This window comes from Lontra canadensis, unplaced genomic scaffold, assembly GCF_010015895.1.
Source record: "Lontra canadensis isolate GAN:19392208 unplaced genomic scaffold, GSC_riverotter_1.0 scaffold77, whole genome shotgun sequence".
Taxonomy (NCBI): domain Eukaryota; kingdom Metazoa; phylum Chordata; class Mammalia; order Carnivora; family Mustelidae; genus Lontra; species Lontra canadensis.
Genome location: NW_022631071.1, coordinates 5,894,085 through 5,912,033, shown reverse-complemented (window position 1 = coordinate 5,912,033; position 17,949 = coordinate 5,894,085). Strand labels below are relative to the sequence as shown.

Below are 17,949 nucleotides of genomic sequence, written 5' to 3'. Positions count from 1 at the left end.
ATAAGCCTTTCTCAGGAAACAAGAAAAGTCTCAAATACACAACCTAATCTTACACCTAAAAGAGCTGGAAAAAGAAGAGCAAATAAAGCCTAAATCCACTAGGAAAAGAGAAATAATAAGGATTAGAGCAGAAATCAATGAAAGAGATATCAGGAGATCATTGGAACAGATCAGTGAAATTAGGAGCAGTTTCTTTGAAAGACTTAATAAGATCAATAAACCCCTAGCTAGTCTTATCAAAAAGGGAAAGGACCCAAATAAATAAAATCATGAATGAAAGATGAGCTATTACAACCAACATTGAAGAAATACAAACAAGTATAAGAGCATATGATGAGCAGTTATATGCCAAAAAATTAGGCAATCTGGAAAAAATGGATGCATTCCTAGAAACATTTAAACTTTCAAAACTAAAACAGGAATAGAAAACATGAACAGACCCATAACCAGCAAAAGAAATTGAAGCAGTTAATAAAAAATCTCCCAACAAAAAAGAGTCCAGGCCCAGATGGCCTCCCAGCAGAATTCTATCAAACATTTAAAGAAGGATTAATACCTATTCTTCTGAAACTGTTTCAAAAAATAGAAATAGAAGGAAAACTTCCAAACTTGTTCTGTGAGGCCATCATTACCTTGATCCCCAAACCGGACAAAGACCCCATCAAAAAGGAGACTTATAGACCAATATCCCTGATGAACATGGATGCCAAAATACTCACCAAGATACTAGCCAATAAGTAGGATCCAACAGTACATTAAAAGTATTATTCACCATGATGAAGTAGAATTTATCCCTGGGCTGCAAGGGCAGTTTAACATCCACAAATTGATCAATGTGATAGACCACATTAATAAAAGGACAAGAACCATGTCATCCTCTCAATAGATATAGAAAAAACATTTGACAAGATACAGCATCCTTTCTTGATTAAAACTCTCTGCAGTGTTGGAACAGTGGGAACATAACACAATGTCATAAAAGCCATATATGAAAAACCCACAGTGAATATCATCCCGAAGAGGGAAAAATAGACTTTCCCCCTAAGATCAGAAACATGACAGTGATGTTCATTCTCACCACTGTTGTTCAACATAGTACTGGAAGTCCTAGCCTCAGTAATCAGACAACAAAAAGAAATAAAAGTCAGCAAAGAAGTAAAACTTTTACTCTTTGCAGATGATATGATACTCTATATTGAAAACTCAAAAGACTCTACTTCAAAACTGCTAGAACTCATACAGGAGTTCAGCAATGTGGCATGATGTAAAAGCAACGCAGAGAAGTCAGCTGCATTTCTATACACTAACAATGAGACAGAAGAAAGAGAAAGAGAGAAGAGAAGAAAATCAAGGAATTGATTCCATTTAGAATTGTACCAAAAACCATAAAATAACTAGGAATAAACCTTACAAAAGAGGTAAAGGATCTGTACTCTGAAAACTATAGAACACTTATGAAAGAAATTGAGGAAGACACAAAGAAATTGAAAAATATCTCATCCTCATGGATTAGAAGAAAAATACTGTTAAAATGTCTGTGTAACCCAAATCAATCTACATATTCAATGCAATCCCTTTGAACAAATCATCCTAAAATTTGCATGGAACCAGAGAAGATCCCAAATAACTAAAGGCAGGTTGAAAAAGAAAAGAAAAGCTGGTGGCATCACACTTCCAGACTTCAAGCTCCATTATGAAGCTGTAATCATTAAGACAGAATGGTACTGACACAAAAACAGGCACATAAATCAATGGAACAGAATAGAGGATCCAGAAATGGACCTTCAGTGCTATGGTCAACTAATCTTGGACAAAGCAGGAAAGAATAGCCAATGGAAAAAGGCAGTCTCTTCAACAACTGGTGTTGGGAAAATTGGACAGCCACATGCATAAAATGAACCTGGACTATTTTATTATATTATACACAAAATAAATTCAAAATGGATGAAAGACCTAAATATGAGACAGGAATCCATCAAAATCCTGCAGGAGAACACAGGCAACAACCTCTTTGACTTCGGCTGGAACAACTTCTTCTAGACACACCTTCAAAGGCAACAGATATAAAAGCAAAAAATAACTATTGGTACTTCATCAAGATAAAAAAGATTTTATTCAGCAAAGGAATCAACAAAACTAAAAGGCAACCTATGGAATGGGAGAAGATATTTGCAAATGTCTTATCATGTAAATGGCTATTATCCAAAATCTCTAAAGAACTTACCAAATTCAACACTCAAATAATCCATCCAAGAAATGGGCAGAAGCCATGAACAGACATTTCTCCAAAAAGACATACAAATGGCCAATAGAAACATGAAAAAATGCTCAGCATCACTCAGCATCAGGGAAATACAAATCAAAACCAAAAACAATGAGATACCACCTCACACCAGTCAGAATGGCTAAAATTAACAAGTCAGGAAAGAACAGATGTTGGAAAGGTTGTGGAGAAAGGAGGCCCCTCTTACACTGTTGGTGGGAATGCAAGCTGGTGCAGCCACTCTGGCAAACAGTATGGAGTTTCCTCAAAAAGGTAAAAATAGAGGTGCCTTACCACCCAGCAATTGCACTATTAGGTATTTATCCAAAGGATACAAACATAGTGATTTGAAGGGGCACATGCACCCCAATGTTTATCACAGCAATGGCCACAATAGCCAAAGTATGAACAGAGCCCAGATGTCCACTGACAGATAAATGGATAAAGATGTGGTGTAATATACAGAATGGAATATTACTTACCCATCAAAAAAATGAAATTGTATCATCTGCAATGACTTGGATGGAACTAGATGGTATTATGGTAAGTGAAGTAAGTCAGAGAAAGACAAATATCATATGATTTCACACAAATGTGGAATTTAAGAAACAAAATAGATGAACATAGGGGAAGGGAGGGAAAAGTAAGCTAAGATAAAATCAGAGAGGGAGACAAACCATAGGAGAGTCTTAACTACAGGAAGCAAACTGAGAGTTTTTGGAAGGGAGGTGGGTTGGGAATGGGATAACTGTGACAGGCATTAAGGAGGGCACTTGATGGAATGAACACTGGGTGTTATAAGCAATTGACAAATCACTAAACTACCTCTGAAACTTATAATACACTGTATGTTAATTGAGTTTAAATTTTTTTAAAGTAAAAAAAAAAGTTGTTAATACCAAGCCACAACAATATTTATTACAAAGTGTTCCTCTTTCAAGTGACAAGTTTTATCAGTTAGGTCCTTAAATGATGTTAAGAAAGAAATGGAGACCAGGCTTGAAAATTGCCTGAGCAGATAAAACCAGTTTACTCATATAAGCAAAGCCTAATTTAGCTTTTTTTGGAAATATAACTTGATAAAGTTCATTTCTTTCCTATGCCTCTGGAAATCATAAGCAAAACTGGGACTGTTTCCCAAGATTCATATGAGACAAACACTGATCAATTCCTTATCTTTTATGAAAGTCCCAATATTAAAACCAATCACTATGAAAAATAAATAGTCACTGATTTCTCACTATATAAGCTGCTTTATAACAATATACCTGTCCCCCTGAACCTCATTCCATGTTTTGGTTTCATTCCATGTTTTGGTGTGAATGCTCCCAGTTTGCAAACTGTCTTTTTGGTGTGTGCAGAATAAATAAATTTTTCCTAATCACTAAAAAATAAACAAACAAAACAAAGAAACAAACCAGCATAGTATTGACCTGTGATGGACAAATAGATGAATAAAACAGGATATAAATAGTCCAGAAATAAACCCATGCATATATGGGCAACTGACTTTTTACAAAGGATGGAGAAAAGTACAAGGTGCATAGAAGATTGTTCTTTTTTTTTTTTTCATTTATTTGGAGTGGAGCAATCAGCTGTCAAATCACAGAAAACAAATGAACAAAAACCGTGATTTTCAATCCATAGCTTTTATCATTACAAAATTTAACTGAAAGGAGATCACAGAACTAAATGTAACACCTAAAACTATACAAGAAGAAAACATAGGAGAAAAATTTTGTGAACCTGGGTTAGGCAAAGATTTCTTAGATGCTATACCATGTATAGTCTATAAAATAAAAATCAGTAAACTGAATTTCAGTAAAATTAAAAACCTTTGCTTTTCAAAAGACACTGCTATGACAATGAGAAAACAAATCACAGACTGGGAAAGATATTTGCAAAGCATGTATTTGAAAAAGGACTTGCATTCAGAATACAAGAAGAATCCCAAAACTCAAAAGTGAGAAAACTATCAATCCAATTAAAAATAAATATTTGAGCAGACACTTCCCAAAAGATATTTGGATAGGAAACAAACCTGTGAAAAAATGCTCATCATTTATCGCTAGGGAAATACAAATTAAAACCTTCAACTACTACCATATGCCCATTAGAATGGCTAAAGGATGCCAAGGATGTAGGACTACTGGAATTCTAATATATTGCTGCTGGCAATGTGAAATGATACAACTTATTTGGAAAAGAGTTTGGCAATTTTTTTTAATTATCTACAAGGCATTTTTTTCATGACATATTTTAACAGCTCTATTAAGGCATCACTGATATAAAATAAATTGTATATATTTAAAAGTAATTTGAGACCTATGACATGTTCATATACTGTGAAACCATCACCAAAATCAAGATAATTAACAAATACTTCAGCCCCAGAAGATTCCTTAGTCCCTCTCTAATCCCATCTTCTTGCCCCTACATTCTGTCTCCTCTGATGCCCAGGCACCTATTGATTCCTTTTTGTCACTACAGATTATTTTGTATTCCCAGGAATATTTTGAAAATGGAGTCAATATACCATGTACTATTTCTTTTTTTTAAGATTTTATTTCTTTTTAAGATTTTTTTATTTATTTGATAGAGAGAGAGATCACAAGTAGCAGAGAGGCAGGCAGAAAGAGAGAGCAGGGAAGCTCAGCAAAAAGTTCTCCCAGGTCCTTGACCCCAAATATTTGGGTCTCCACCATTCCTAGTTTCTTCTCCTTAAAGACTTTGTGTTACTGACAACCATAAAGGCCCCTAGCAGAGTGTATATAAAATATGACAAAGGGCAGTTCACAAACCATCTTGTTTGGATTTAAATGTATCCACTTCTTCATAGACCGATTGATTTATGTTGGCATTAGAAATTCTATGCACAGTTGAGAGCTGTGAATGTGGAATAAAGCAGTTTTGTAAACCATACTCCCTGCTGAAATATCAAGGGCCTGGATTACATTAAATGTCTTGGTTCTTTCAAGCACCCACTCAGATAATTTTGGAACATAAGTATATCCCCTTCCCTTGACCCCATTCCCAGCCTTGGAGCTACTTGTTCTCTCTGGTAGCACAGTACTGAGTGATAGGGCATCAGAGTTTCCTTAAACCATCAGAAGCAACCAATTCACCTTTTTTGTTCATTTACCACTGTTGTGTTTTGTTCCACTCCTGATAGCTTCTGCTGGTTTGGATTTGCCATCTTATATGCCATTTACCCCTGACTCTGTTCTTGCCCTTCAGTCAACTTCTGGTTTACCATTCCATTCCATTTCTTGCTACATTTAAAACACGTTAGTTTAGCACTTTTAAAATATCTGAATGGACGAGTTGTTCTTGAGAAGGCAGTTGGAGTGATACAATTCAATGTACTCCTCCTTCAGTATTCCTCTCCTTCATTCAATGCCATTTCCCTTGCGGGTACCTTGTTTTTCTCTTTCCTGTCTTATAACCCTCCTGTTCATGACTTATTTTATTCTACCTCAGTTGTTCTCAAACTTTTGCATGCATCAAAATCACTTAGAGGGCTTGTTAAAACACATATTGCTGGATTGCAAACCCAGAGTTTCTCATCCAGTAGGTATGAATTGCTACTTGGGAATTTTTAGTACTAAGAAGTTTCCAGGTGATGCTGATGTTATTGGTCTGGGGACAATACTTTAAGAACCACTGTTCTAGCTCAACACTGTTTATATTAATCACTGGTCTATCTCCCGACTTGTCCTCTAAGACTTTTTTTGTGAATTGCGTTGATGTGCAAAGCTGGCAGGTGTGGCTACGGATCCTGATTTGCCATAATTATCCAGGGCCAAGTCTTTAAATTAGAGCCAATGATCTTGGGTTACCCTAAAGGTAGAAATGCACTGTGCTCTTTGGAAGTAAGAACTCAGAATCAATATGCAGGATTTAGAGCTACCTGAAACATAGAGCTCTTGAAACATATTTCCAAAGAGTAGTTCACTGTCCAAATTAAGCTAGTTCAGCATTCTAGAAGTAACAGTGAGGAAGAATAAATTTAGAGAGTAAATGTAATTTACTCCTGAATAACCAAAATAAATGTGAGAAACATTCATATTCATAATCATTTTCTTTTTTTTTAAAGATTTTATTTATTTATTTGACAGACTGAGATCACAAGTAGGCAGAGAGGCAGGCAGAGAGAGAGGAGGAAGCAGGCTCCCTGCTGAGCAGAGAGCCCAATGTGGGGCTCGATCCCAGGACGCTGGGATCATGACCTGAGCCGAAGGCAGAGGCTTTAACCCACTGAGCCACCCAGGCACCCCCATACTCATTTTCTGTGTGTGTGTCATTATTAATATGGACATGTTTCTATATGTATATATTAACATGATAAATAAAAGATTTATCTATGTGTTATCTAGTTGTGTGGTTTATGTATGCTTTTTAGTATATAAGGGCATACCCGAGCAATCTTTAACTTACTGTAATTTTCAGGTCATAAACCTCTCACATTTAGGGTAGGCTTCTAGCACACAAATAAAATTATGGAAGTCAGTCTACTTCCTGAGACATTCTGAGTACTTCTCCCCATAGTTCTTAGTTTCAACTGGCACCTTGTACTTAGTCTCAGACCTTATATAGACCCTCTACTCTATATATGGTCACAGGTCAATATCAGCAGAGACTTACATGGAACGGGGACTAAAGGGTTACTACATCTGGCAGGATGGGAAGGATAATGAACTAAGAAAGGAGAGGAGAAAGAAGACAAGTAAAAGAGAAAGAAGCTGGCAGAGACACATGTACATGTCAAGAGCAAGTACGCTCGGGGCACCTGGGTGGTTTAGTGGGTTAAAGCCTCTGCCTTCAGCTCAGGTCATGATCCCAGGATCCTGGGATCGAGCCCCACATTGGGCTCTCTGCTCAGCAGGGAGCCTGCTTCCCTCTCTCTCTCTCTGCCTGCCTCTCTGCCTACTTGTGATCTCTGTCAAATAAATAAATAAAATCTTAAAAAAAAAAGAGCAAGTACACTCTATGAAAAAACTAGACTGGTTTTCTTGTTTGGCTGGTGACCTGTTTCTGAAAGCAATCTCAGAAGTGGAGTTCTGACCAATGTCAGCTTTATTTTAATGTATCTATAGTCTTTCAAATGTGTGTTTCCAAAAAGAAATCTGCTCATTGGTTTCCTGATTTGTCTTTAATGTCACCAAAGACCTCATCCTTTCTGATATTTCTGCTGGCTACCGTGTCTTCAAAATTAATGTATGGTCTCTGTGTTACTACACTTTCCGGATCCCATCCTACCTGTCTGATATTTTTTCTTAGCATCCAGCCATCCTGCATAAAAAATATTTCTCCTTTCAGATTCCCAATCTGCATTCTAGTATGATGGCATCATCACCATCCCTGTCACACTGAACTGAAATCTCAGAGCCTACCATTAGTAATAAACTGCTAAGCTATATCCTTGGATGACTACTTTTCCCTTGTCCACACTTAAAACGAGCTTTCAATAAACTTCTTTCTTTGGTTTTCATAATCCTCTCCACTCTCTTCCTTGGTGATCCCACCTACTATATCTTCAACTAATATTGCTATGTAAATGACTAAATCATCCATTGCCAAACTTTTTCAGAAACACAAGACCTAATCCTTAATGATGCCTTCATCTGCATATTTGGCAGGCACCTAAAATGTGGCATCTTTTTTTAAAAGATTTTATTTATTTATTTCACAGACAGAGATCACAAGTAGGCAGAGAGGCAGCGGGGGGGGGGCGGGGTGCAGGCACCCCACTGAGCAGAGAGCCAGATGCAGGGCTCCATCCCGGGACCCTGAGATCATGACCCGAGCTGAAGGCAGAGGCCCAACCCACTGAGCCACCCAGATGCCCCTAAAATGTGGCATCTTTCATACATAACTCAGCATCATATTTTTCAAAATACATTTCTCCTCTTTGATTCCTAATCTGCATTGCAAAATTATCACTCTCCTTGTAACTCAGGTTTGAAACCTCAGAATTATCTTCTACTTTTCCCATTCCCTTATTTTTTATATCAGGTCATTAGATCCTACAAATATGATCTGTGAAGTCTGTTCCCATCTTTTCATTCCTTCTTCTACTGTTCTAAATGATAGTCTTATTATTGCATGTCTATCACTGAAATATTTTATTTATTGCCTTGGGTATCGTGAAAAAGCCCAACTCAATTATGCATCTCCTATCCACCAACCAACAAGTTAAGTTATGGATGCCTCCAGGTTGTTTACCATTGATTTTCCTTCCTCCTGTAAGACATCCAGTTATGATCCAACTGTAACTTGAAAACTCTTGGATCTATAAGCCAAATCTAACAGGGACTTTAAACCTTTGCACTATGTTTATTTTGGTTTTTCTTAGCAGACTTTTGCCTTGGCTCACCTTTCTAACTTTTCCTTTTCTGGACTATTTTGTATATCTGCATTAGGTCAGGTTTCTGTAACTGGCAGTCAGGTGGAGCCAAAGTACTCATTCTCCAATAAGAGAATGGTTTTTGAAAGTATTGTCCTAATTTATCTCCTTGTCTCCAGTTTCTTATCTTATAAACCATTCTACACACCAATGCCAGAGAATTGTTTCTAAAATACAGGTCTAATCATGTGTTTTTCCTTTTCATATATTTCTGGCAACTCTCCACAGTTATAGAATAAATTCAGAATGGCATTCAAGGTCTTCCTGATTTGGCCCCTCTTTCTCAGTTTTATCTCCCACTACACAATCATAAAACCTATCTTCTAGCTCCATTAGATGACTAAACAATTTCCAGGAGCAGCCCACATTTTCCTTTCTCTAAGCTTTTGCTCATGTTGTTCCCTCTCCCTCAAAAGCCCTTTCCTCTAATTTCTAGCTTTTGGGGTCCTACTTATATTTAAAGATACAGATTTTCCATAAAATCTTCCCCATTCTGGGGGCATCTGGGCAGCTCAGTTGGTTAAGCATCTGCCTTACACTCAGATCATGATCTCAGGGTCCTAGGATAGAGCCCCACATCAGGCTTCCTGCTCAGCAGGGGGCCTGCTTCTCCTTTCTCCTCTGCCTCCTTCTTCCTGCTCATTTTCTCTGTCTCTCTCAAATAAATAAAACCTTTATTTAAAAAACCTTGTAAAAAAAAAAAAAACCTTCCCCATTCTCTTCTTCCTATACATTTCTGTAATATTCTTTTGCCATCAGATGAGCTCTTATCAGTTGCCTTGACAATATCCTAAGCCAATGAATGCTGTTATCACTCACCTATTCTTAGCACCATGCCCTGGACATATTTACTACTCAATATTTGTTAATATAATTAAAATGATATGTATAAGTTCTACTATGCTAACTAAAATATAATCATATTACTTCATGTCCTATATCATATTTAATCATCAAAAATAATGTAAAAAGGAAAAGTAATCTAATGACAGTTATATATTATTGTAGGATCACATATAGAGATTAACCTGCAATGGAAAAGTTTTATTCTGTAGATTTGGGATTAAACTCAGCCCTGCATATTTTAATTTAGCCACTATTGAAGCCAAGGTTTTGAGGTATTCTGATGGTATAAAATAACAACATGATGAAAGATTAAAGGATGAAAATTCTGATGCAAAGCAGGGTTGGTTCATAGGATTTAGAGGTGGGTCTGTCCTTATAGAATATCAGGGTGTCAGGTGAAGCTGCTAGTACTGATGAGAATGGTAGGTCACATTAGTCATTGTTTTGGAGGCAGCAGAAAGCCAGTGTTACAGGGCTATTTGTTAAAAAAAAAAATACGATAAAAGCAGCAGCAAAACAGATATCCTTACATCTAGTACTCAGGGAATCACCCAGTGATTAAAAGTCTTTCCCAAAAATTTTCTTAAAAATTCATGTGCAGGGGCGCCTGGGTGGCTCAGTGGGTTGAGCATTGGCCTTCGGCTCAGGTCATGATCCCAGGGTCCTGGGATTGAGCCCCGCCATCAGGCTCTTTGCTCAGTGGGGAGCCTGCTTCCCCGTCTCTCTCTGCCTGCTTCTCTGCCTACTTGTGATCTCTGTCTGTCAAATAAATAATTTATTTTATTTTTAATAAAATTTTAAAATAACTTTATTTTAAAATGTTAAAATTAAAATTAAAATTTAATTTAAATTTAATTTAATTTAAATTTATTTTTATAAATTTTTTAAAAATTATAATTTTTAAAATAAATTTTAAATAAATTTTAATAAATAAAAATTAATTTAAATTTAAATAAATTCTTAATAATTAATTTAATTTAATTTTAGTAAAATAATTTAAAAATTAAATAATTTTATTTTATTTTAAAATTAAATTTAAAATTTAATTTTAAAATAACATTTTAAAATCTTTAAAAAATATTCATGTGCATGTCTTAAAGAAGGCTTTCTGAATGAATCTGATGCCAATGTAGATGCACATTTCGGCTTCTAATATGTTGAATTGGAAGACTTAAAAATAAGTAGGATGGGGTGTGTGTGCGGCCCAGTCACGTAGGGGTCTGCCTTTGGCTCAGGTCAGGATCCTAGGGTCCTGGGATGGAGCCCCACATCAGGCTCCCTGCTCTGTGGGGATCCTACTTTTTCCTCTCCCTCTGCCCCTGCCCCTGCTTATGCTCTCTCTTGCTATCTCTGTTACTGTCTCTCTCTTTCAAATAAATAAATAAGATCTTTAAAAAAAATAAGTAGGATAAGAACTACGTATTTTCCACTACTGTATGAGGTAATATACAATTTAATGTAATCAGTTTCTGGGTTGTCCTGTTTAATTAGTTTATATAAACTTCTAGGATTTGTTCTGGCACATAATGTATACTTCATTAAATGTGGTGTTTGTGGTCATTTCCATACATCAGGCCCTGGGTCAGAAAGAAATTCTTCTATTATATGATTGTATAGGAAAATCAAACCCTGATTTCCTGCTTTTGCCAGGAGAAGAAGGACAAGATTGGTATTCACATGAGAATATCAACTCTTTGCAACTGTAAGAAGGTATATCTTGTCACTGTGTGTATAGCAGGGTAGGTGGCTTAAACAACTGATTTGTATTTATGTCTGAGGAACAAATAGGTAATAATGAACAAATAAAAACTGATGTGGAATGGATGAACCTTGAAAATATTCTCAGTGAAAGATTCCAGTTAATAAAACACCATACATTGGGGTGCCTGGGTGGCTCAGTCATTAAGCGTCTGCCTTCAGCTCAGGTCATGATCCCAGGGTCCTGGGATCGAGCCCCACATCGGGCTCCTTGCTCAGTGGGAAGGCTGCTTCTCCCTCTCCCATTCCCTCTGCTTCTGTTCCCTCTCTCGTTCTGTCTCTGTCAAATAAATAAATAAAAATCTTTAAAAAAATTAAAAAAACCCACTATACATTGTAAGATTCTATTTATGTGAATGCCTAGAATAGGGAAATCTGGAGACTCAAAGTGGATTAGTGGTTGCCTTGTGTTGGGAGGGGTGTGGTTTCAGAGGACTTAGGAGGGGTTATGGTTAAAGACAACATTCTTTCTGGTGTGACAAAAATGTTTTAAAATTGATCTCAGTGATGATTCTACAACTCTAAATATATTAAATGCTGAACTGTACTCTTTAAAAGGGCAAAATGTATGATTTGTGGAATTATGTATCAATAAAACTTAAAATTTATGTGGGAGAATATATAAAACAAAATAAACCTTTTTCTTTTTTAGAGATAGTGCATGCACATGTGAAGGGTGGTGGGGGAGATGCAGAAGGGGAGGGGCAGTGGGGGGAGGGAAAGAGAGAGAGAAGAAGGGCTTGATCTCACAACCCTGAGATCGTGACCTGAGCCAAAATCAACAGTCGGACACTTAACTGACTGAGCCATCCAGTTGCCTCCAAATAACCTATTTATAAGACTTGTCTAACTACTGATGCCTAGATATGAAAACAAGTTATTATTTACAGATGTCAAATATGTCTTCTTTAATTTTCATAATTAATTATATTTTGAAAAGGTCAGAAAATAAACCACAAAGTAAGAGAGACAATAGATTTTAGTTGCATAATTTTAGTCTCACTTTTGAACTACATTTATCTCCAAGAGACTGTTTCTACATACTATTTTTTTTTTCTAAAAAAACCCTCAACTTCTTAAATAGCATCCCTATTAACACCAATGTGTGTTTCTCTGATCCACATAGTTTAGCAAGCAAATTGAAAGTTTTTCCCTCACTGTTTATTACTATAACTATGTCTTACTAACTTATAGACAGGACAATTACCATTTATGACCTGTTAAGCTACTCTTGAAAATTGCTTTGGGGTTTTGTGACTTTGGTTGACAGGGAGGTCTGTTCTTTGTTAGAAGCATATTCTCCATATAAAATTCAAATTGGTTTTTGGAATACTATATAATAAACCACAGGTGGCATGAATCTGGGAATTCTCAGTTTCTATTAGTCTCAGCACTTTTTTTTTTAAGATTTTATTTATTTATTTGTCAGAGAGAGAGAGAGAGCAAGAGAGCACAAGCAGGGGGAGTGGCAGGTAAAGGGAGAAGCAGGCTCCCCCCACCTCCCCCAGCAAGGAACCCGATGTGGGACTAGATCCCAGGACCCTGGGATCATGACCTGAGCCGAAGGGAGACACTTGACTGAGCCACTCAGGCATTCCACAGCACCTTCCCCAAAGGAAGAAATTGGCACCATAGTCTTGGACGAATTTTTGTGGGCTATGTTTTAGCTGCCTGGCTTCCAGCCCTAATCCCTGTAATTATTACAACCACATTAACCCTTACTTAGGTAAGTGACCGCTATTGGTCATTGTTTTTTCCAGGCCTTTTCTTGTTGTCTATTTTTCCTGCACTGGGACCTATCTTAAGAGTTCCTAGTCAGAGAGGATTTAAGGAGAAGTATTTCAACAGTTTGTGGCTTAGCATTAAGTGGACCTATCGCTTCTAGTCCTACTGTGATCTCACAGAGAAACAAACTGGGTGTCTTTGTTGCCATCTTTTATTCACCTCTGTCTACCTCTCTTTGTAGATTTCATCTGTTATGCCAATTTCTTTAGGCCCGATGCCCTGCCTTATTTAGCAGTGTCTTGCCAGACCTCTTAAGAGATTACTAATTTGTTTCTTAATTCCAATCCCCATCAGTGGATTCTTGCTTATCTGCTTATTGCTTGCCACCAGACCGGATTCTATTCTCTGTCTGCCTACCTCCCAGGACATCCAATGCCAGACTTCTAGAGTCTAGCTGTCTGCCTGCTTACTGCCTTCTGTTACACAACTTTTCTTTCTGCTTTACCAGCTTGCCCAGTCTTTTCCTGTTGGTGACTACAGGAAGCTTCTTAGCTTTCCTGTCCTGCTATAATTAGTCTCTTTAGTTTTTGGGTACCAGGCTCCTTGGCATGACTCTGTCTGCAAATGCCAAATACCTTAGATACTATCTTCCAGTTTGATACTAGGTTTTTATTTCCTTGGGCCAACATTTTAGTAATTCTTGTCTACTCTTTCTTTTCCTTTGTTTCCTGTATGTAATCTGTGAAGAGGACCAGTTTGTTCCTTTATTTTTTTTAAGTTTTTATTTAAATTCCCGTTAGTTGACACAATGTAATATTAGTTTCAGGTGTACAATACAGTGATTCAACAGTTCCACACAACACTTCGTGCTCATCACAACAACCACACTCCTTAATTTGCATCACCTATTTAACCCATCCCTCCACCCACTTCCCTTCTAGTAACAGTTTTTCTTTCTAGTTAATCATCTGCCTTTCCAGTTCATCTATGTTCTGTTTCTTGATTTGCCTCTCTTTTTTCCCCTGTTGCTCCTTTCTTTTGTTTCTTAGATTCCACTTAGATTTCTTAGAGCAAAATCATATGGTATTTGTTTTTCTCTGACTTATTTCATCAAAATAAAAAGCTTCTGCATAGTGCAGTAAAAAAATCAACAAAACTAAAGGGCAACATATGGAATGGGAGAAGATATTTGCAAATGACATATCTGATAAAGAGTTAGTATCCAAAATACAGAAAGAACTTAGCAAACTCAACACCCATTGTGAATTCAAGCCCCACGTGTGGCATGGAGTTTACTTAAAATAAAAACAAACAAACAAAAAAACAACCCAACACCCCCAAAGTGAATAATCCAGTTAAAAATGGGCAGAAGGCATGAACAGACATTTATCCAAAGACATACAGATGGCCAACAGACACATGAAAAGATGCTCAGCATCACTGATCATCAGGGTAATACAAATCAAAACTGCAGTGAGATATCACCTTATACCAGTCAGAATGGCTAAAATCAACAACACAAGAAACAACAGGCATTGGCAAGGATGCAGAGAAAAGGGAACCATCTTACACTGTTGGTAGGAATGCAAACTAGTGCAGCCACTCTGGAAAACAGTATGGAGATTCCTCAAAAAGTCAAAAATAGAACTACCCAGTGATCCAGCAACTGTACTACTAGATAATTACCCAAGAACACAAAAACACTAATTCAAAGGGATACATGCACTCCAATGTTTATGGCAGCATTATTAACAATAGCCAAATTATGGGAACAGCCCATTTGTCCACTGATTGAAAGATGGATAAAGTTGTGGTACACACACACACACACACACACACACACACTGGAAAATTACTCAGCCATAAAAAAGAATGACATCTTACCATTTGCTATGACATGGATGGAACTAGAGTGCATTACGTTAACTGAAATAAGTCAGTCAGAGAAAGTCATCATACCATAAGGATTTCTCTCATATGTGGAATTTAAGAAACAAAACAGATGAACATAGGGGAAGGGAGGAAAAAATAAAATAAAGTTAAAAACAGAGAGGGAGGCAAACCATAAGAGACTCTTAACTATAGAGAACAAACTGAAGGTAGCTGGAGGGGTGGTGGGTAGAGGGATGTGATAGATGGGTGATGGGCAATAAGGAGGGCATTTGTTCAGATAAGCACTAGGTGTTATATGTAAGTGATGAATCACTAAATTTTACTCCTGAAACCAATACTGTACTACATGTTAACTAAATTGAATTTAAATTTGAAAAAAAAGAAAAAAAATTATTCTGCATGCCACTGCCAGACTCCTTACTTCTTTATTTTATAACATTCTTGCTAAAGAACTTTACCTGTTACTACCACTGTGTCTTACATTCAAATCTGTTTATATTCTGGGAAAATGCTAGGGGGATAACCATGTTTCCTACTATTATTCAACATCTGTGTTCTCAGCATTCTCCTCAAGCCCCAGTAGCCACTCAACATCATTGGTCAGTATTGTTTCCAGATCATTCTACATGTTGTCTTTTCCTTACTTCCTTTCTTAGTTTCTCCTATTCACACCTGATTTCTGCTTCATACCTTAGTAGCTCAAGTTCTACCTTCTCCTTGAGAACTTCTTCATCTATTCTAGGTCCAACCAACCTCACACCTTTACCATGTTATGTTGAATTTAGAGTCAGTATCTCCAATTTAGGCAGCTAATCTTCTCTCACTGTTTCACAAATTAGTTGTTTGTTTTCTCAAGTAGATTTTATAGCTATTGATGGCAAAGATTTTCTATTTTACAGTCTGTTTCATTACATTTGTGTACCATGAATAAGCATATTAGCAATTGATAAATAGAAGAATTATGTCAAAATAAGGTGGAAGTCCAGTTGGTTCACATGTGAATCTTATTAGCTCTTGAAGTTCTGAGATGATGAGGAGGAAGCTTTCTCACAATTAAGCATAAATTCTAGCAATGTATGAAGACTTTAAGGAAAAAAGAATAATCTTGCACCTGACTCTGCCCCTTCAGTATAACTGGTTTAGTGCTTTCAACCACCTCTTAAGTTCCTTACATTAAACTATTTGGTGAAGCTGTGACTACTGAGCACAAAGCTGTGAAGACATTTCACCACAGGTTTTAAAAAGTTGCATACTCTTTAATTAGATTTTTAAAAAAGATTTATTATTTTTTTTGGGAGAGAGAGAGAAAGAGAGAGCACAGATGGGGGGGGTGGGAGGTGGGGAGAGAATCTCCAGCAGACTCCCTGCTGAGCCCAACAAATGGCTGGATCTCGGGACCCTGAGATTTAGACCTGAGCTGAAACCAAGAGCCAGAGGCTTAACTGACTGCCAACCAGGCGTCCCCAATTATATTTTTAATTTTGATGAAGATAATAATCTATTCAAAGTGAATGCCCTTGAGGAGCCACAACAGGAAGGAAGAAGCATGAAGGCTACCAAGCATTGAGGGTTGTGATACTGGAGCAAATGCCAATGGAGATTTAATCTTGTTAGAATGGTTATTATTTTCATTACTGCTCTGATTATAAAGTTGTATTGGATTTAAATATCTTCCCTAACCATGTTTCCCTAGAATCCATTTTTCCTCAGTGTGCAATTCTATAGAACAGGAGATTCTTCAGGAAGACATATATAATATTACAGGAGAATGTCTGGTATTTTTTTTTTTGCATAACATCTATTTTGGTGTTGGCACATAGTATATGCTTAATAAATACGTGTTTACTCTTAGGCAAACTTTATATCACAAATGTTTTTCCATGACCCTAAAGTGGGTTATTTCTCATTTTTGTCTAATCCATGCTTCCTTTCATTTCTTTATTAATGACCCAGATTGTTTAAAAGAGAACGTTCAGCAGAAGGGAGACACAGAAAGCAAGAGGGATGCTATGAGGCTCATCAGAAACCTCTGGGGGTTACAAAGAACTCTACGGTCAGTTTGAAGAAATATAGATCTTAGCCGCCTTTTATCTTTCTTTTCTCCTAGGGTTCAGTTTTTAAAGTTAACTGGATGCTAAACTCATGAGAAGCCAGAGGAAGAGACCACAGGTCAGTATGTCTAACATAAACTTTTGATATCCCAACTAATGTTAGAGCCTCCTTCTTTTTGAAGCATGAGAGGAAAGAGGTCTCTCCCTCCACCAAGCTATCTGTGTGTCCCAGGAAGGTAAAAACAAAGGAATGCAGGAGCAGTGAAATCAGTCCTAGGACTGTATACTTGGTGAGGCGCCTGTTTCATAATCAGTGGGCAAATCCTTGTAGGACAGTAGTGGTTTCTTTCACATGTTAACTTCCAAGAGAGACCAATGACCCTGATGTAGGACAGAAGGGTGTTTGTTTAATTACTGTTTATATTAACTGAAGCAAAATGCTTAAAAACAAACTTTGAGAATTAAGACGGGGCGGGGCTGAGACAATCACAGTAAAGTCGGATGTAAGCTATATCAGGAAGAGACTTTTTCACTTTTTGCAGTAAGATTATGCATCTTTTACACATACCTCTAATTGGATTTCAAATGTAGCTTCACTTGCCTGAGGACAGTGAAACCCAACCTTATTCAAAATAATGCCAATCCATTTTCAAGTTTATTTATACACTCTAAACAGAGGTCATTTGTATTACAATGTCTTCTCCCTTTTAAATCCACACCAATGAGACCTACAATTCCTTCATGATCTGGGAACTGCTTATCTGTTCTACTTTTTCTCTTGGCAACAGAAGCCTTCTCCCCGAGATGCCCCCAATTTCTTAACCATATGGTCTTTGCACATGCTATTGTCATTTCCTTTGCCTGAAATGCTCTTCACCCTCTTTCTTTGCCTTGTAATTCTCAACACAGTTTTGTTTAATATGCTTTCCAATAGCCTGAAAGCCCTTAGAGCAAGCCATATCTGTCCTGCTCACTATTGTATCCACAATGCCTAGCACAGTACCTAA

General features: G+C 37.1%; 1 long non-coding RNA gene across 2 annotated transcripts in view; it reads right to left on the bottom strand.

The window, feature by feature from the left end:
• Nucleotides 1–17,949, bottom strand: part of LOC116881764 — an 87,083-nt gene that overhangs the window by 67,335 nt on the left and 1,799 nt on the right. The gene's annotated exons all lie outside the window — the stretch shown is intronic.